The sequence below is a fragment of the Mustela erminea genome, chromosome 16 (genome assembly GCF_009829155.1).
Source record: "Mustela erminea isolate mMusErm1 chromosome 16, mMusErm1.Pri, whole genome shotgun sequence".
Classification (NCBI taxonomy): Eukaryota; Metazoa; Chordata; class Mammalia; order Carnivora; family Mustelidae; genus Mustela; species Mustela erminea.
The window spans coordinates 44,299,823-44,320,944 of NC_045629.1; the positions used below are offsets into that span (position 1 = coordinate 44,299,823).

Sequence of the window (21,122 nt, forward strand, 5' to 3'; positions counted from 1 at the left end):
ACATTTGAGGAGGCATGATCACTAGGATGGTGTAGTGAGATCGAAGGGGGAGATGCATGGCCGTGTGCAAGGGAGAGTGCGCCAGGTGGAGGGAACAGCAAGTGCAAAGGTCCTGAGAGGACAGAAAAGGTCCTTCCCTTGAGGATTGAAGGGAGCCCAGTGATTAAGGAACTGCAGCCTAGAGATAAGGTCAGAGCATCCTGAGGGTGTGTGAGTGTGTGTGTATGTGTGTATGTGTGTGCATGGGTGTGTGTGTTAAGGCTGATAGCTCAGGGCTTGGTAAAGACTTGGGTTTTGTTCTGAGGGGGGAGGACAGGGGAGGGTTTTGAGCAGAGTAGTGACATGGTCTGGTAGATCGTAAAGGTTCGCTCAGGCTGCCGTGTTAAGAATAGTCTAAACGGCAGAAACAGGAAGACCAGGTAGGAGGCTGTTGCACTAATTCAGGCAAGATACGATGGTGGCTGAGTCTGGGCTGGGAACAATGGAGGTGGTAAGTGGTTAGAATTTGCCTGGATTTTGAGAGTAGTGCCAACAGAATTTGCCAATGGTGGACCCAGATATGATATTATTTAAGAAAGAACGATCCAGACCCTGGGTACTGATTACTGCCTATATTGGCTATGCCTTCAGACTGTACCACACGGATGGGGTTAGGTTCCCCCTTCCAAAGCAAATTGATGGTTCCAACATCAATCATTGTGGAAGGATGTTAATCCTGGTGTAGGAGGGAAGGCAAGCTTGGACTGGGGTCAGGGTGTGGGGATGCTAGGAACCTTCCTGGTCATGGAGGTGGTGGTTTTGGTTTGGGCAACAGTGTGGGCTGAGTGGGTTAGACCTGACCTGTGCGGAGCTTGGCCTGCTAAGGGACTAGGATATAGCTGGTTCCTGTTGGTTTTCAGAGAAACTACTTCTCATCGTGGTCAGACTTCATTTACTTGTTGCACATTTGTTCTTCTCAATGCAGACATGAGTGCCCTTGATGGGAGGAACTGGCCCTGTGGGTCAGGGCTAGTGTCATGGCTATTGGAGGGCCCTAGGCATGTCTGAGCCCAGGGGGCCCATAGTAAGCAGAACAGCGAGGGGGGAAACCACGGTACATGTGGCAGCAAAGGTCTAGTTCATGAAGTAAGTTCATGTAAGGTTACCCCCCGCCACACACACACACAAACCCAGGGTCCCCAGATTTCCCTGGGATGTGTGTGAGAAGCCCTGGAGTTTCTTAGGAGCAGGAGGAGATCCAGGCAGAGAAAGACCATCCTGGGTGACTCACTGTCATGCTCTTTTCCACACCAGCCTCCTGTTGTCTGGGAAATGTGCCTTCTCCTCCTTGGCTGACTCCCGGTCTCTCCCTCCAAGCTTAGCTTTCCCTCCTGATATCCGTCCTCCTAGGCATCTTCTGATATTCAAGACTCCAAGCCCAACAGTGAGCTCTTCTTCCCCTGCCAATCCCTCTCCCTCCGCTCAGCCTCCAGAGCAATACCATCACCCAACCAGCTGTTGGCCAGAACCCTGGAGGGAAACTTGACTCCCTCTTTCCTTTTTTTCTGTCACACCCACTTAATCCTCTGGTCCAGTGTGTCACCTCCCAAACACCTCTTGATTCCCTCTTTTTTCCCATCTTTGCTGCCCCAGACAGAGTTCTGGGGTGACCCTTGCAGGTTACCCTCCCACCCTCTTCACCCCCACAGCTCTTCCTGGTGACCTTCCTGGTCCTGTCACCACCCTGCTCACCATTCTTCATGACTCGCCATCACCTTCAGGAGTACAGCTCTCCCCACGGCACAGCACCAGGACCTTGTGTGTGCCTGTGTGTGGCCCCAGGCTACCTGTCCACCTGTTCAGTCTTGGGCACTGCCCTCTGTAGCACTTCCCGTGACAGCTCTGAACACTGGGGTTGGGGGGGGGGCTGGGGGGAGGGGCTGTTATTCCCAAAGTTTTCTCTTTCTGTGGACTGGAAGGAATTTCAGACTCCCCAGAGGGAAGATTATAGAAGAAAAAGCTCCTCCCTCTGCCCTCCTGGGGGCGGGGGTGGGCTATTTGTTGACCTGGGAGAAAAGGCACAGCACAGTGCTTTCAGCCGGATATCTTGCTCTTCCTGTCCTGAGGAAAGATGCGTGTGGTCCTGTTTCCCAAAGTTTGTTGACTGGGGTGGACTTTGTCTGGGAAGGGGGAGGTCTGTGTTTTGGGAGGGAGGAATTCAATTTATGGGGGACCCTTCGAAAGCCCACTCTCTCCAAGGGCTCTTTATTATTCCCTTAAGATCTTGTGAAATGGGCTCTTTCAAACCCTCATGCTTCAGCTTTTGCTCTTTCCTCCCTGAGAGATCCAGCCAGTGTAGTGAATTTCTTTCTGGTGTCCAATCTCACTCAGGTTCTGCATGAGCTGCGGTGGTCACCCCTAACCCCTTTCTCCAGGCTGACTCCTGGGCACCCTCCTTGTGTCTCCACCACACTTTGTTAATCCGTCTATCGTTACAGGTCCCTAATTATACTGCAAGGTCTGTATGTTTAATGCAGGGTTGTTGTTGTTGTTTTTTTTTTTAAGATTTTATTTATTTATTTGACAGAGAGAGATCACAAGTAGGCAGAGAGGCAGGCAGAGAGAAAGGAAGGGAAGCAGGCCCCCCGCTGAGCAGAGAGCCCAATGCGGGACTTGATTCCAGGACCCTGAGATGGTGACCTGAGCCGAAGGCAGCGGCTTAACCCACTGAGCCACCCAGGCACCCCAATGCAGCGGTTTTTTGTTTGTTTCTTTGTTCTCTCTTTTTCATCTTTGTACCTCTTGTTCTTGGCACCAGGTCTGGCACGTAGGATTTTGCTTGGTAAAAGTTTGCTGAATAATTTAGTTCAGCCTAGTGTGTTTAGCATAGATGACGTTCTGGGCACGCTAAGCACTGGGATACAAGCTGTGAATAAGATGGGGACTCCTGGAGGTAGGTGTATGGTCTAGTGGAAAAGGCACACACACATGCAATTAAATAATTATCAAATAATATGCTAAATTCCACAACTAAATGTACGTGAGATGCGGCTCTTAGGTGGTTAAATACTGGGTCTGGAGTTAGGACCCAGATTTAAATCCTAGCTCCACAGCCCACTAGCTTCATTGTCACAGCTGTGGAAGGGGAGGAACAGTACCCGTCTCCACAGGTGAAGGGTAAAAGGAGATGAAGTACGCGAAAGTGTCCGGCATGGTTACTGGGCACAAGTTTGCAGAATTGTTTGTGCTGCCTCGTGTAGGGGCCTGAAGCCTTTGATTTTGCCTGGGGCAGTAGGACAGATTACACAGAGGAGGGACACTGGTCCGGGGTTCAGAGACAGGGGCTCTACATTGCATTTCTGGAGAGAAGTCTTTAGCGGGGTGGGGCGGTGGGGGGGGGGTGTGACCCTGTGACCCTCAGGCATGGCAGCGTCCAAAGAAGTGAGCTCACGGGAGCAGCAAGAAGATCTGGGGCAATGTGTCCCCAGCCTGCCTCTGAAGCTGCTGAGTCAGGCCCAGGCCCAAAGGGCTTTGCTTTGTTCCGAAGGAGCTTGTGGCCAAAGGACAGGCCCGAAAGGGCCTGGCTGCCGGGACTTTGTGCCCAGTTATTTCATGGGAGCAGCTCAAAGCTCTGCCCCGCTGGGGCCCCTCCCATGCCCCCACCCCTGCAGGCTGGCCCCAGGGAGCCTCAGCCCAGATTCCTGAAGGGAGTTCCAGCCTGGATTTACAGAGGGATTGTTTTTGGCTTGGGGCTTTGTTCTAGATGCAGCCCCCAAAGCAAAGAATTCCGGCTTCAAGAGGCAGGTTTCAGCCAGTTATGAGATCCCAGCTCTTGGAGACTGTAGCCTTGAGCAAGTGGTCTGGGTTCCTTAATAGCTCCTTCCTCTGTCAAAGAAATGAACTAGAGACTCACTTCTGATTTGATCAATCTTGGAGTTGCCTGGAAATCAGGGCTTCTCGAACGTTCACATGGCCCAGGGATCTGCAGGATGGATTCTGATCCAGCAGTTCTGGGATGGGGGCTGCGAGTCCATGTTCCTAACAGTCCCCCCACCCCCACCCCCAGCTGAGCTGACTCCTGATGTCCTGTCACCACCGCACGTGGGCAGCTCAGGGCTCCTCCCTGCCTTATTCTCCTAACCAGCCTGGCTGCATCCAGCCTTCCCCAACTCCACACAGGCCACTAACTGTCACCGGACAAGTCTTCCCGAAGTGCAGGAGAAGATGTTTGATGTTCAGCCATGATGACGGCAGGAGCCGCTGCTTTCTTCAGAGAGGGGGAAGGAGCGCATCTTTGTCTCAGGAGTGGATGGGCTTTTATCCAGCAAAACACCTCGGACTCTGCCTGGGTGTGGGAGGTGAATGACCCAGGGCTAGTTTACAAGGAGACCTTAAGTGGTGTGAGGTAGAGCATGAAAGGGGGCTATTTCAAGTCCTGACCTTTCTCCATGTGAGGGGTGATGATGTTGGGCTCTTTGCTGGGACTCATTTTCTCTGTTGGGAAAAGGCTTAGCAGGTGCTGGTAATCGCGGGCCAGTCGGCAGGGAGGAGCACCTGCTCTGGGAAGGATCAGATGAAAGGTCTAGAGCCCATCCTTTCCATCCCCTCTCTGCTCTGCTCCAGTGTCTGGGGGGAAAAAGAGAAGGCCTGGGTCAGTCCCTCAGCCTTTTAGGAACATGTGCATAGGCATTCGTATAGGATCAAGTCCTTCTTGAAAGAGCTGGTGGCCATCTCCATAATGTGCTTGGAGATACTCTGGAGAAAAGGGCAAAATGGGCAGGCGGGTGCTGGGGAAGAGGGTAGGTGTCCCAGTTGGTGGCTTCAAGCGTCGCCAGGGGCTGGACCCCCTAGGAACCTTCCCTGCAGCCGAGAGGACTTCCCTAGTTTTCTGACAGCTGCGGTGTCAGCCAACGAGAATCCCTGCGCTGCCTTCACGTGGTTCTAATGTCAAGAAATAGAAAATTAAGATTTAGGAAACTGGACAAATCTGAAGGAGTCGCTGTGCACCTGGAGGAGTCTGGAGTTGTAGCCAAAGAGTCTGCCACTGGGGGGTTGGAGGGGCTGCTCTAGAAGGTCAGATTCTAAGAGCAGATCCGGAGGCACGCAATTTTCTAGCTGACGAATGAGAAAACGCAGATGGCGATTACTGCACAAAAACCGCATTCGGGACATGGGGGCCCCCGCGAGGCTTTTTGCACGTTTTTGGTCTCTTTGCACAAAAGAGATGATTGGCGTGAGCCTGGCGGGTCTGTTAGCTAAACACAGATGTGTGCTTGCAGCTGCAGCTGGACTTGTCCGGCGGCAGGAAGAAATTGTGTGCTGTGCAGGGGTGAGCAACGGACGGAGCAGGCGAAGCCGGCCACCGGCCCATGGCGCCCCTGATTCTGCCTTGACGGCCTGGATGTAAGATAGGGAAACGCTTTAAAACAGGGGAAGCCCTGGAGTTAATCTAGCAAATTACTTTACACCTATGGTGGCTCTGTGGACTTAAAAAACAAAACAAAACAAAACCCAAAAAACCCCAAATCCACTTTCCCAATATCTTTCTTTCACTTATTTATTAATCTACTTCCAGAAAGTGATGGAGGCAATTTTTAATTAAAAACACGCATCTAAACTGGGTAGCTTAGACATAAGTCAGAAAGGTCAAAAGCCAGAGAGGAAGCAGGGAGAAAATTCTGCACAGAACCTAAGGTAAGAGTTATTAGGCACTAAATGCAATCCTGACCCTCACTTGTCTTGTTTTCTCCACCTTCCCATATTTGTGACTCTGAAGAAGTTGCTGTTCCCACGGCTCCCTCCTGAAAGAAGCTACGGAAAATTTCTCAAGGAGTTCAAAGCTGGAGACTGGATCCGCTCTCAGCAGCTTTCAGAGACCACCGGTGGAGCTCAGGAATCCTTTCTGAGCCTGTGGCCCCCTGCTGCGCTACCCTCTCCTTGCCCTGAAAAGTCACTGCTCACCTGCCATGTTTGTCCTTGACCCCAGACCCAGTGAAAGCCCCTGTCTTGGCCTCAGATCACATGGTGAGTGTCCAGGGGTGAGGCAGCCGTGGCAAGTATAAGGAGACCAGGTGCTGCCTGGAGTGCCCGGCTTCTCCCCCTGCCTGCCGCTATCTACTGCCAGGAGGTGCCGAGGACAGGTCTTTGGCTGGTGTCTGCACATGGACCCCTTCCCATCTCAATGTTCATCTGAGTTGGGGCTGTGTGGCCAGAAGTGCAGGGAGAGGCCAAGGGTGGGAGAGGCAGGAGGCTGGAGAGTGGATAGGGCACTGAAGACCATGTTGAACTGGAGACTGTGTTTTAAGCATGGAAAAGGCCTAGTCAGATTAGATCCTCATGCCCACATAGCACTGGGTCCCCAGCTACTGTGACAGGTGACATTCAACACTCCTTTCGTCTCTGCCATTCCTTAGGCCCGCTCTCTGAGCTCTAGTCATACTGTCGATCTTTAAGTTCCTTCAAAGGTCTTGCTCTCTCCTGTCTCTGGGCTTTCCCGTGAGTTTGCCTTTTTATGATTAAGAACCCACAACCTCTACTTGGTGGATGCCTGCTCCTTGCCTAAGGACCACGGGCCAGCTGCCTCACCCTGGGGCAGGCGACCCATGGCCCCTTGTAGTTCCCCTTCCAAATATTCTCCTCACTTGTAATTACATGGATGGGGTGGATAGTCCCTATTTTTGTGGCCCAGCAGCCTATTTTGTATGTATAGCTACTGTATCTTTATTTTGTGGTACAGCCAAAACCTCGCTCTCAACCTCTGTGCTGTGGGTAAAGGTGCCCCCTCCCCTGGGGGAGCAGTGACCTAGCCTACACTAAGCAATAGTTCATCCCCTTCGGCTTCAGTGATGGGCCCAGGAATGGGCAGGCGATCTAAATGAGCCAATCAGGGCTAAGGGCACTCGATCCCTGAATACTCGTTTGAGTTTTGGGGATCATTAACTCATCAACTTCTAATGGCCCAAGTTGGTAATGATTGAACCGCAGGTTGCCTGGGTCACCGTGACTTGCCTAAGAACTGAACTAACCAAGAGGGAGCGAAGGCAAGAGATGGCTCCTCATGACAGCGTTTAAGCTTTGAATCAAGCTGTTCCTAAAGCCAACTCTATCCTTGCAGGCTGCATTTATAGGAACCAGTCAATTCTCTTTTTATTTTTTATTTATTTAAAGATTTTATTGACAGGGTCAGAGAGAGCATGAGTACATGCATAAGCAGGGGGAGCAGTAGGCAGGGGGAGAAGCCAGGAGCCCGATGTGGGGCTTGATTCCAGGAGCCTGGGATCATGAGAGCCGAAGGCAGATGCTCAACCCACTGAGCCACCCAGGTGCCCTCCGTTCTCCTTTTTAAACACAGACCTGTTTGGGTTGGATTTGCTGTCAGTTGCAGTTAGAATCATATAAATGATAACCTTGATCTGTGTTGTCTTCCTTTTTCCATGAGTGCAGGGACTACGTCTGTGTCCCCAGGGCCTAGTTCAGGGCCTGGTCCATAGGAATGTTTAAAATAAATGAATCAAGATATAAAGAAAGGGGTCTCAGAGCTTCTCCAACACCACCCCGTTGTCCTTTCAGACTTGAAAAGGAGGCAGTGGGTTGTGGTTCTTTCTGGGTGATGATCCTGTGACAGAGTCCCATTGGAACTAATTTTCATTAGAGCATGGATCTCAGACTATAGGAAAGCAGCCCCTTGCAAGTCATTGCCAAGAGTGGCTCTGGGAAACACCTGTTGCCCAATGAGATTTTTAGAGTGCCTGAAGTTCTACTGTCAAGATTTCTTACAGTTCTGGGAACACTTAAGAATTCTCTGTGAATATATATATATACACACACATATATGTATATATATATATACATATATACTTATACATATATACATATATGTATATATATATCTGTATTTACTTATATGAATATAAAGAAACTCTGAAAAGTTATACAAGAAACTAATAAAAATGATTACCTGTGGAATTGGGATGGGGATTGGTTCAATATAAAGCAGGTAGAGGAATGAGGATTTTTGTATTGTTTGTATTTTGAGGTCTATGAATTGAGCCTTTTCAAAAATTAAGTTAAAAAAAAAAAAAGAATATACATGAATGCAGCACCCCTAGGAGCCATTATCAGCTTTTAACAGCTGGGCTGGGGGGCATTTATTTATCAGCTTGTTTTTCAACTTGGGAAGCTGGTTTAGTGGGGGAGGCCATGATAGTGTGGGCAGGAGTGGTTTGTCTTGGTTGAGGGAGGGGGCGGTAGAAAGAGGGGAACATTGGGAGAGGTCTGGCCTGGGCAGGTTACACATCTGACAAGATGAGAGTAAAGAGAATTAGGCCAAAAGGAGGGGTAGGGCATTGAAGATACTCTTTCCTAGGGGCCCACCTGCCTCTGGTGGGACTTGATAATTTCTGACTCCTTTCGCCTAAATAAGTTCCTGACACCATTATTTATGTGTCTGTAGCCATGTCCTCTCAACTTTCTGAGCCTGTTGACTTACCTTAAAATGAAGGGGCTGGACTCATGGTCTAGTCTGATGTTATTTCTGGTTCAAATGTTCTCATTCTAAGATGCTGTCTTCTCTCCTTGCAACCTGTCCAGAAAAGGCACAGGTTACAATAATCAGGGAACAATACATGTACCTTCAGGACATGCCAAGCTTAACCACTGAAGAGAGCTTGGGATTTGGAGTATCTGGCAAGGACAGTCACATACAGTGCCTTCCTGTATGTCGCTGTTGCTCATGCAGGTTAAGCAGACAAGCCAGCATGTGACGATTTAGCTAACTGTGCTGTGATGCGCTTCCTGCCACGCTCACCCTGCACTTCTGAGGCTCCCTGGCGGACCTCCTCATGCCCTCCCGATGCAGTGGACTACTTCATGGCCGGTGGACACCTGCAGAGCTGAAAACCTGACCCTAGGGAGGCTGCTGTCTCTTCCCCCTGAGAGAATAGGGAAGGCTCTCACCTTAGAAGCACAGTCATGGTAGTAGCTCTGGTTGTCTCGGTGGCCAGAGGGTAGTGAAAGGGGCACAGGTAGCATTTGGGGATGACCGGAAGAACACAGACCTGAGGTGGGGTGATGGTAGAGCATCTGGGCTATTGTGTGGGGCTGGATGCTGGACATGGACCCTTGGGCACAGGGTCTGTTAAGGGATGGGATGCAGGAAGCCCAGGGGAACATTCACCAAGGGCTCAGGTTTAGATTTGATATGATAGCAATAAATATGGGCATGGAGATACAGGGCAGGACTTAAAGGCTTCCTGTCCCTTAAAATTGGCAGCTCCTGGCTTTCAGCTCTTATGATGGGTCAAGCACAGCCGCTGCTCACAAGTAAGAGAAGAGTGTGGGGTTAAAATTTATAGAACCTACAGTGCTTATAATACACTGGAAAAAATATGCAATATACCCATACAATATATATATTACATATTACATACAATATATATGTCATTAAATTCTGTACTCTTACGTGGCTTGTACTTTTGTGTTCATATAGTAATTTGCTCAATGTAATGATTTAGATGATGTCAGAAGTTTTGTGATCAGTGTCTGGAACATTCCTTTTCTGACTGGCTGTGAGGCGCAGCCCCTGGAGGCCTAGCCGGCCCTTCTTTGCCAGCAGGCCCTGTGGGGAGATGGCTGGTCTCTCTGAGCCGTCCTCTGCAGATGATGGGCTTGAGGCTGCCCAGGCTGCCAACACGATGCCATATTTTTTTGTTGTTGTTGTTAAGAAAAAAAAAAAAATCAGTAAATGTCTCATCTGCCCATCCAGAAAGATGGGCACCAAATGAACAGTGTTTACCTCTTGGGAGAGTGGAAGGATTTCTTCATTTTTATATATTGTGTGTTTCAGTGCACCAAAAAAGTGAGAGTTATGTTTTTTTCCTTTTGTGTTTTTCTGTACCTTTAATTAAAATTAAAAATAAAGCCCAGTTACTGCATTCTGAGAATATTTGTGCTGAGTAGTCATGTTCTAAGGTCACGGAGATAGGGCTTTCCCGTCTCAGAAAGCCTGTCAGCACAAACGCACTGACCCCTGTGGCTTCCTCTATTGCCTCTGCCAAGCCCGGGACCCTGATTGCCCATCTTCTGTTGGAGGTGAGGAGTCCTTTCATGGTTCCTCTTGAACTCTAGATCCACTTAGGTGCCCTGAAGTACTTAAGGAGTCCTTTTTTGGAAGGGAGTTATTGAAATTGTGCCGATTTTTCCCCAGAGGCGGACCCTAAGCTCCAGATGACAAGTGCTTCCGCGAGGAGAGGGTTTGCTCCGACCGAGTCCAGGGCGAAAGGGATCTGGAGTTTGGTGCCTCTCCTTTTCTCCTAAAAACAGACAGATGGTTCAGACAACGGAGGGTTTCTATTTTTGGCGGGAGAAGAAACACGAAACTCCACCACTGCGGGACATCCTTAACAGCAGGCCGACTGAGGGAAAATGGAAATGGATCATATTTTAAAACAGTGTTATGGGTGTTGTTCCCAGACCACAGCCCAGCAGGGACAGTTTATCCGGTCCTCAGTGCAGGTCTGCCCCCTATGGGCCAGATTCTCGATTTATTAGTTTCATCAAGTCTGGTAGGGCTCAGAAGATGCGTCTTTAAATTTTTTTTTTATTTTTAAAATTATTTTATTATTTTTAAAAGATTTTATTGATTTGTCAGAGAGAGGGAGAGAGAGAGAGAGAGAGAGAGAGAGAGAGAGAAAGCGTACAAGCAGGGGGAGCAACAGAGGTAGAGGGAGAAGCAGGCTTCCCGCTGAGCAGGAAGCCTGACCTGGGACTCCATTCCAGGACTCTGGGATCATGACCTGAGCCCCAGGCAGCTGCTGAATGGACTGAGCCACCCAGGTGTCCCTTTACTTATTTTTGACCATGGGTCTTTTAAAATCCCTAATCCCTCAGCAAAATTTGTGTCTTTCTTCTCCACTCTAACTAGCTGTAGCTCTATAAAGAGTTCTTCAGGACCTCTTTCCTCTGCTGGGTCCTTCAGGCCTCAGGGACGGAAGAGTTGGACTCAGAATGTGACCGGATGACTCAACAGCTGACCCGAAAGTACAATAAGAATTTTTAAACCGTAGAAGGGGAAGTTTAAGCAAAGTACTTTCCTTACTCTCTGTCTGGGAGAAGTGTATGTTTCTAGCACAAGTACCGACACACAGATGAGCAGTTTCCATTTTGGTCATGTTATAACCCAAGATAAGCCAATGCGGGGTGTCCCGTGTTGAATTTGACTAGGCTGTGAAGAGCCTGATGTACAGATTCTGCCTGTAGATGTCTGTATTTAGATGTTTGGGATTCACCAGAGTGAGACACTTCGTGTAAAGGACTGATTATTATAGTTCCTTAAGAAATAATCCACGTTTTACCAACTCTGCTCCTGTGTGATGACCAGGACCTCTGGGCCTGCTGGCCACACAAGGAACACAGTGTGGGCGGGCGCTTTCATTTTGCGAAAATACTCTTGCGATTTGACACTCCCTTGAAACGGGTCATTTTGGGTCTGCGTATGACATGAAACTTGGTGGTGGTGAAACACGTTTAAGGCAAAACAGAAGAATGCCAAAGGAGAAAACGATCTGGTTTTGTGGCAGGAAGTTCTCTTGAAGGTATGCACTTTTATATTGACAGAACTTAGCAGAGAATTCACACTTACTGAGCACTTACTATGTGCCAGGTGTCATGCTAAATGCTTTCCATGGATTATTTCACTGGTTTCCTCCCGCCAGTTCTGTGAGGTCGGTATTCTTACAATCTCTTTTCCAGTGGTGGGGAAGAGGCGCAGGGAGGGTAAGTGACTTGCAGAACATCATGTGCCCTGAAGTTGTAGGTCAGGACTCAGATCCAGGCAGTCTGACTCCAGGTCTGTGCTCAGCCCTGCTGACCATCAGGCGCAAAGGCAATGAGGGGCATGGGGCTCCTTCACTGGGGACACAGTGCGGAGCTTCCCTAGCATACATACCCATGCCTTTCCAGGTGGGGTCATGCAAATCCCTTCCTTGTTAGTCCCTGGGTTTTTTCACTAGACCTGGGATATTTCAGAATAAATTTGTGCTGGTAATTAGATGAAATATCCAGTGTTCTTCCATAAAAGCTGAGTGCAGAGAAGCCCTGGTAGTCTCAAGTATACAATAAACAGTGGAAGGAAACCAAGGCCAGAGAGAAGGGACTTGGAAGGCATTTGCTGGGTCTTTCTTAGCATCAGATATTGAGGTGGAAGATGATCGTAATATGCTGTGCCTCAATCTACTGGAAAAAATCTTGTTTAACCACCATCCCTCAATAAAAAAAAGTCAAAAACAAAAGTGCATTACATTCTTTGAGAGCAAGTCTTTTATAATTTTCCCTACATGTCTTGTGGATGTCAATTAAAAACAATCTTTGGAGGGTGGGTTAAGTGTCTGCCTCTCGGTTTCGGGTCAGGTCATGATCTCATGGTTTGTGAGATCCAGCGGGATGTCAGGCTTCCCGCTTACAGGGGCATCTGCTTGAAGATTCTCTCTCTCTGCTGCCCCCTCTTAAATGAATAAATCTTAAAAAAGAATCTTTACTATAAGAACTACAGTGGCTCCTAAGTTATGTATAATTTCTCTATTGACTTAAAATTGTTTTCAGTCAACTTTCTAGAGTCCTGATTTCTACTTGGTATTATTAGCTAAGTGCCGCTCTTTGCAGTGGAAGACGATGCCCATGACTGACTTTGGGGAGAGCCACGTGCTTTGAGATACTTCTCCTAGTGGGAAGGATTTGCATCATTTCCATCTGGAGGTTGCAATTCTTTCCCATGGAAGGCAAGTAGCTTATGATGGGACTCAAACCTTAATATCAGCATTGACACCAGGTTGTTTCCAGGGACTAAGAAAAACACTAATGATAATATATTCTGAACCCTAAATGAAGTAATTATTTTAGAATGATTATATCATGAAAAAGACTCATAAAAGTGTTTAATCCTAGAAGGGACATTAATAATTACCTACTATAACAAATAACTTTTCTTTTCTTTTCTTTTTTTAAACAGACAAGGACAGTAAGCCCAAAGAGGAATGTGATGTGCCCAAGATCTACTGCTATTAGTAGATATTGGTCCTGACTGCACACTGGAATAACTGGTTTTTTAAAAATGCTGATGCTTGGGCCACACGGCAGATGGACTAATTAGAATTTCGGGGCCTTGGGCCTGGTTACTAGCACTTTTTAAAGCTGCCATGTGACTCACTCTGAAGCCAGAGTTGAGAACCACTGAGCAAGACAAGAACCTGGGGTCATCACATCCATCGTAGTCTCTCATTCCTCATCCCTGGGACCATGGCAGACTTGACTAGTGGATTATGGAATGCTTTCCTGTTGTGCCTATCCTGACCTCCTCCCCATATTGTTCCTGGAAGCTACCACCTGTCCATCAGCACTGGGTGACAACTTGAAACCTAGCTACAACTGGTTACTCACTGTACCTTGCTTTTTCTAAACAAAATTATAGAAAATATCTGAAAGTATTTTTCTGGTAAAACTGATAGTCTGGGTATTCATCTCAGTCCATTAGGGCTCTCTACTGGGGAAAACCGGGGGTGAAAAGCCCTGGATTACTCAACGAGGTTCTGCTCTAGCTCATTCTGTGGAGAACAGCTTCTCCTTTACCTCTACACACAGACATAGTTGGGTTGATCTAGGTTTGCATCCTAATCTGCTATTGACAACCCATGTGTCTTTGGGCAAGTTCTCTGTGCCTCAGTTTCCTCAACTGTAAGAAGGAATAATGAAACTATCTTATGGGTTCATTCTTCTTGCCTTTTTTTTGGTATTGACCTCAAGCAAACTGAAACCTTATCTGTCTGAATCCTCTTGGCTCCCTGATAACAACTTGTTCTAATGAACAAATTTTTTTTTTAAAGATTTTATTTATTTGACAGAGAGAGCAAGAGAGGGAGAGGGAGGGAGAATGAGCATGTGTCCAAGTAGGGGGAACAGCAGGCAGAGGGAGAGGGAGAAGTAGGCTCCCCTCTGAGCATGGAGCCTTGTGTAAGGCTTGATCCCAAGACCCTGGGATCATGACCTGAGTCAAAGGCAGACACCCAACCCATGGAGTCACCCAGGTGCCCTAATGAACAAATTCTTGATAGAAAGGGTTTGGTCCTTAGGCCTTACTCACTAGTATCGAGTGCCTATAATGGCCTTCTGAAGACAGTGACTACATTTCAACACATTTTTTCCTTGGGTACTTTGTACTTCCCTATCCAGAGATAAGCTTTGAGGTTTCCTAACAATCTGGATTTTATTAGAATCAATTCTATTCAAAACTGAGAGCAAAGTGTGTAGACTGCTGACCTGGATGCAGCAGAGTCCAGTGGCCTCACCACTCAGGGCCATGAGACTATGTCATGCATGGAAACCGCCTTGTTTCTAGTTGGAACCAGACTTTCAGATCCAATCCCCCAGAGCTCTGATCCCTATTGTTTTTTGATTGAAACGTAAGTTCCTTCCAGGCTCTTATCTCAATCCTGCTCCATTCTTCTTACCCATCTCTTGCCATCCCCTGTTCCCCGACCTTCTGTCTTGGCCAACTTGGTTCACCATGCCTGTTCTATGGTGAACTCCACAAGCCCTCCCTCCACCTTAACTGAACATGGCTTTCTTGGGAATGCCTCCCTGAAGTCCTTTCATTCTCAGAGTGTGGGATGCCATTCTTCACCCCCTGAGTTCAACAGGTGAGGATGTGTGGTCCTTCTGGAGGGAGGAGAAAGAGTAATTGTGAACAGTAGCACTACACACATTCTTGTCACTCAGAGAAAGTGTTTGTCAGCCTTCTCTCTCAACTGCTTCTTCCTGTTAGCTCAATTTCTATTCTAAGGGGTACAGGGGACAGGTTTCCTAATTCAATCCTACTTGCCTGGGCAGCTCCAGATCTTACTACTCCATTCTTCCACATTCATTACAGAAAAGTCAAATCAATTTACTTGTCATTCTTCTAAAATATTAAGACAGCTTAAGAATCATCTTCTACAAGGAGGAGGAACCTTATCTCCTAACCTGATTTAGATGCTTGTTCCCTGTAAGGACCCTGTTTATGGTTGACTTCTTTCCCCCACTGACTGAAAGCTCTAAGAGGATGCAGGTATTGTCTTTTTGAAACCCCGTCTCTCTGACCCCAAAATCTGGGTGCTTCCCCACAAGCAACTTACCTCTCAGTGTACGGATGGTACAATACTGGGCCCAAGGTATTGTATGAGAAGTAGAAAGTTTGAAAGTAGATGAAAGGGGGAAGAATCACATCTTCAGTTCAGGTGGCATGTGTGTAGGGAGGGTACAAAGGATTTGTATAACAGTTCTCAACCTTTTTGGTCTCAAGACTGTTTTACACGCTTAAAAATTATGTGAACCCCAAAGTGCTTGGTTTTTGCAGTTCTATCTATTGATATTGACCATATTAGAAATTAAAAGAGAACATTATTAAAGACTATTAAAAATAATAAACACATTATATGTTGTCATATTTTTATAAAAATGATTATTTTCCAAAACAAAGGTAGTGAGAAGAGTGGCATTTTATGTTTCTGTCAATCTTTTTAATCTATGACTTAATAGAAAACACCTGGATTCTTATATTACTGCTGATTTGCTCTTGGAGTCTTGTTTTAGGTGAAGCCTTAGAAGAAAATTCAGCCTCAAGCAGACATGTAGTTGGAAAAGGGAAGAGTATTTTAATAGTGTTTTCAGAGAACTGTGGATCTTCTTCAATACTACATCAAAACTTGAAAAGTGCTAGTTCCTTAAAAGTTAATTGCACTGTGGAAACTGAAATCGTATCAAGGAACATTTTGTACTCTGTTACATTAAAATCCATCGGTCTATTTTGCATTTTATCTTATTTTAAAATATTTTATTTATTTATTTGATAGAGATCACAAATAGGCAGAGAGGAAGGCAGAGAGAAAGGAGGAAGCAGGCTCCTTGCTGAGCAGAGAGCCCAATGCGGGGGCTCGATCCCAGGACCCTGGGATCCCAGGACCCTGGGATCATGATCTGAGCCAAAGGCAGAAGCTTAACCCACTGAGCCATCAAGGCGCCCCTATTTTGCATTTTAAACGCATAGTTTTGTAATATCATGCATTGGTTGTTTAGCAATGCTGATTTGCTGAATTATACAGATCTTCCAAATATTTTCACACTGCATTATATAATAGGACAGAAAAAAAATCACTTGTTCATATCACCACTAGTCTTGACAGGAATGTCTTAAGTATTGGGGAGGATGTCATACTCAAGAGTGGTTGATACATTTTCCCAAATCCTTGTTTTTGCCTGAAGACTTGAATTTTATCACTGGCAAAAACAATGTCAGTTATTTTCCTGCATATGACTCACTCAGTTAATTTTTGCAAAAATGGATGCCAAATATTCAAGTCTGAATACGTAGTTTGTTGTTCTTTCACGCAAAAATGAATTCCTTAAAAAAAGTGGTCTGGGGGCACCTGGTGGCTCAGTGGGTTAAAGCCTCTGCCTTCAGCTCAGGTCATGATCCCAGAGTCCTGGGATCGAGCCCCACATTGGGCTCTCTGCTCCGCAGGAAGCCTGCTTCCCTTCCTCTCTCTCTCCCTGCGTCTCTGCCTACTTGTGATCTCTGTCTGTCAAATAAGTAAATAAAAATCTTAAAAAAAAAAAAAAAAGTGGTCCGTTTGGCTCGCAACTCAACTGCACGAGTGCTTTTTGCATACTACCCATTTAGTCACACAGCATACGAAAAAGATCTGTTCGTAAAAGCCCCGATCAATCAAGTTAGTAATTTTTACTGTCTTTTTCAAGGACATTCTTAAGTAAAACTGGTTTTCATACTGCCACATGCCCATGCCATTACTTTGAATCATGTTCAGAAAGGTGCCAGCAGGTTGACCCACATTTGCACTGTAGCACGAATGTCAACACAGTGAAAAAGGAAGTTGATGTTCTAGCGTTACGCAAATAGGTTTGACCATGTGGACCCTCTTTTGTGGGGACTCCCCTGAGAGTGGACAACACTTCGACAATTATACAAGGTACAGGCTTTGACAAATGAGTCAGATTTTGATTGGCTAAGCTGAGGGAGAATAGGAACATCAAGAAGGCGGTAAAACGTGAGGCATATCTAAGGAACGAGGGGTAGGATAGACATCTAGTTGAAAAAGGAGGGAAGCAGAGGCAGATAGGCTGAAATACTGGGAAAGGCCCAGATACCTTCATGACCATCAATTAGGTTTAAACCACACAGGAAGAGGAGACTAGGGTGAGTGTTATTATTTTTTTTTTTTTTTTGGTTTTGTTTTGTTTTTGAAAGCTTTAGTTTTCAAGTTATATAAAAATAAAGCTGGCCATGTTTACATTTACTAGTTATATAATGAAAGTGAGAACATAGCTGCTTTTCTTGTAAGTAATGTTTAGGGAATAAAAAAATAAACATGTGGTCAAATGCTTTGTTGTACCGAACATGATGCACTATTTGATTTAGACAAGCATTATTTTCAGAAGGAAGAAGAATGAGAACATTTATTAAGCATTTATTGTGAACTAAACACTACGCTAGTCACTTTTCATATAATGTAATCCTTACACAAGCTTATAAAAGAGATATTACCATTCATAGAAATGAGGCAAATGAAGCCCCAAAAGTTAAGTAACTTTGAAGGGACATGACTGAACTCTGATTTGGTAACATTTCATATTGCCATCTATTTTCTCATGGCATTTGGGGGAAAGTCTGAAAACAAATTTAATTACCAACCATATATCCAAGCAACCTTTTAAGACAGGGCACAAAAGATTGCCACAAACCCAAATAAATATATTAAATCTCTAAAAAGAGATCACATATTATTTTGATTTTTTTGTTCCCTTCAAGGACAAATTTTAAATAATATGTGAAGCTGATTACTAGTAGTGTGTTGCCTGACAGAATTTTGTTCGACATAAAAAGTGAAGGGTGCCTGCCTGGCTCAGCTGGTAGAGCATGTGACTCTTGATCTCTGGGTTGCCAGTTTGAGCCCCATGTTGGATGCAGAGATTACTTAAAAATAAAATCTTAAAAAAAAAAAAATCTTAAAAAAATAAAAAAGTAACAGCTGAGAAAAGTCAGCATTTGAGAGTTACTTCTAAGCTCATCGCGGTACTTATTGGATATAAACACCTTTTTATTCCATATTTTAAAATATCAGATCATGAAGAAAAGGAGGGAAAACAATTCAAAATCAGAGTCTGATGCCATCTTCTTTGACCCAAGAGAATAAAGGTGCCAAGTTTACTAACATCAACATACGGGGTCTGGCTATATACCACCATATCCACATGGCTCGTTCTTTCGGCACTTGGACCTGCTCCTTTGAATACCAATGCTCCAGAAGCTCCCTGAACAGTGTGCTTGTGTCTGTGGCCTGCATGAGGAGGCACTTTGGAACTAGTCCCCTGGTAAGCAGCACGCAGAAACGTGGAAGCAGTGGAGATTACTCATAACCTGGAGCCCAAAAGAACATGAAGATAGTGCCATTTCCTTTGTGGCAGACAGCTGCCTAAGAATATTTTTCCTCCCTCCTTTGAATCACCCTCTTCTGGGAATCCCAGCAGTCCCATCAGGGATCTGACCCCCATGGTTTCCTGACTCTCCACCTGTACCTTCAGGGACCACAGTGATTCCTATACCAGTGAGCATTATGGCAGCTGCTCCAACTGGCTTAGTATCCACTGTGTCTATGGTGGGAAACCATTTGGGAATAAGAAAGAATCATCCAGGCTTAAAGACTAAGGAAACTGATGAGAATTGTGGTCCTACTACTACAACTTTTGTTGGTAAGATTTCTGAGAAAGCTTCAGACATGCCTGGTAAGATAACCCCTTGCTAAATGTGGCTTGGTTTTGAGCTGGAAGAATACAAGGTGCATCTGGAGAACTTCAAGCCTTATAAGGAGCCTGAACCTACCCCTGTGCACTCAGGTTATGGTACAACCTGCAGATTGGAGAGCAGAAGCTACTTGTTAAAGTTAATGCAAGGATAAAGGCACAACTGGGTAAATGGAAGGCAAAGAAGAAAGCTTCTTATGGGAATGCCAGGCTAGGAACTGTCACTAATGATAAGAAGCCTCAGATGAAGAAACAAAAGAGATCAGATGATCAAAGGGGATTCTGAAGTTTCAATACACTCTAGTGAACTCAGTGCCCCCTCACAAAAATTTGACTGACCCCAGGAAGAAGAAGAAAAGGGGAGGACAGTTTCCACACACTTCTAGTGCTCCACTGATGGATTATTTACTTACCACTAAGGAGGAAGGGGGATATAATCCCTATAATAATGGAAGAACACAAAAGAGACCTGATATCCTGAGAAAGCAGCATATTCAGAGAAACACACACAAGAAACTGGGAAAAAGGCAACAAGGAAATGGAAAAAGACAGGAAATTGCGACAGAGAGAAAACAGACCAGATGTAAATGGGAACAAGAAAGGTGAGAATGGGAATGAGGAAGGGAGAGAGTGTGAGCGAAAGAAGGAATGGGCTCAGGAAGGCAATGGGGCCGGGATCGTGACTGTGATTAGGAAAGGAGCTCAGACAGGAGTAAGGATGGCAGCTGACTGAGGAAAGAGCAGGGATCACGGAAGGGAATGAAAATGAGAGAGAATGTGAATGGGGGAGTGCAGAGAAGACAAGAAGCAGGACTATGACGAGGGTGAAAAAGATGCAGATGAACACACAAAATCTGAATGAAAACTCTGAGAGAAAGAAGTTTCTTACCAAGAGTGCCTTCAGAACTGGGAAAGCAGAGACCGGAAGAAAACCCGGGAGTAGGAGAAAGAGACTGAAAGAGGAGAGAGAAGAGAAATGGCAAAAGAGGCTAAATGACTAAAATAATTCTTAGAAGTTATGACAATATAGATGATCCCAAATCTCACAGAGGATGTGTTCTTCAGAAAAGGGTACATGATAGGGAAAAGGAAATGGAAGCCGATGAATGGGACCGAGGAGAGAGAAGGAAGAATTAGAGATTCAGGTAGCACCTGCTGGATCCAGATGCAGAGGTTGGAACAAAAGGCTGAGAGGACATGGAAAAGTACATGTAAAGCAAGAACCAGAACCAAAGGATGAGGAAGAAGAAAAGCAAGAAAAAGAAGAAAAATGAGAGGAACCCAAAAAAGAGGAAGAACCAGAGCAAAGGCCTTCTCAAACCAACTGAGGCCATCAGCTCTGTCCCATCTGTCTCCTTGGCCAGTGGCAATGCAGTCCTCAGCACTCTCGGGGAGGGGTCTCCCTGTGGTATCATTATTCCTCATGAAAATTCTCCAGACCAACAACAGCCTGAAGAGCACAGACCAAAAACAGCAATAAGTCTTAAGTGAGGTGCCTGCAATAGTCCTGGTCAGCCTCGTTCTGTGAAGGGAAAGAAACTTCCGGTAGATAGTGTTTTTAACTAATCTGAGGAGGAAGACCGGATGATATACCAGGAAAAAGGAAAATGGTTCCCCTGGATCACTATGAGGATGATAAAAATGCTACCAAAGGTTCTGTAAACCCTGAAGAGAAGCATAAACATGTTAAGAGTATCATTATCTCTTCAGCCAAACCCGTGTTCTTTGGTTATCTCCTGGATTGGTCTATTGTGGACTCTCTACTGTCAGAATGACGGATTAGACCATGGATTAATAAGAAGATCACAGAACACACAGGTGAAAAGGAGCTCTATTAGTTGATTTCATTTGTTCTAAGGTTATCACTTACAGATCACTTCAAATTATTTTAGATGATATTGCCATGGTACTGATAAAGAAGCAGAAGTTCCTATAGTCAAAATGTGGAGATTACTGACATATGAAACAGAAGAAAATTGGTCCTGTGAAATAAAACTCCTTATACACTTGGAAGAAAAATACCAATGCATGTACACACACACTTACACCTATGGCATGTTTCTCCTTTCCAATGTAAATAAATAAATTCTCTGTTCAACTGGATGGTCTGAAACTCTTTCATTGACATTTTAAAAGAAATCACCAAAATTATTTCAAACTAATCCCCATATGAATATTTTACTACAAAGATAAAAAACTAAATACAGAATAAAGCTATTTATTGTTTATTCATTTCTAGGCAGGATAAGGGTCTGAGAGTATAATATAGTTCAAAGAAAGTAGCTACCGAGTTGACAAAA

General features: G+C 45.6%; 1 long non-coding RNA gene and 2 pseudogenes across 1 annotated transcript; all 3 read left to right on the forward strand.

Annotated features, from left to right (window-relative positions):
- Positions 1-392: 392 nt before the first annotated feature.
- Positions 393-13,387, forward strand: LOC116575253. Its single transcript, XR_004279671.1, has 3 exons — positions 393-490; positions 5,756-6,003; positions 12,983-13,387. It is a non-coding gene; the product is annotated as an uncharacterized LOC116575253 (long non-coding RNA).
- A 5,215-nt stretch (positions 13,388-18,602) lies between these two features.
- Positions 18,603-19,353, forward strand: LOC116575201 (annotated as a pseudogene).
- A 575-nt stretch (positions 19,354-19,928) lies between these two features.
- LOC116574952 lies at positions 19,929-20,907 on the forward strand (annotated as a pseudogene).
- Positions 20,908-21,122: the final 215 nt, after the last annotated feature.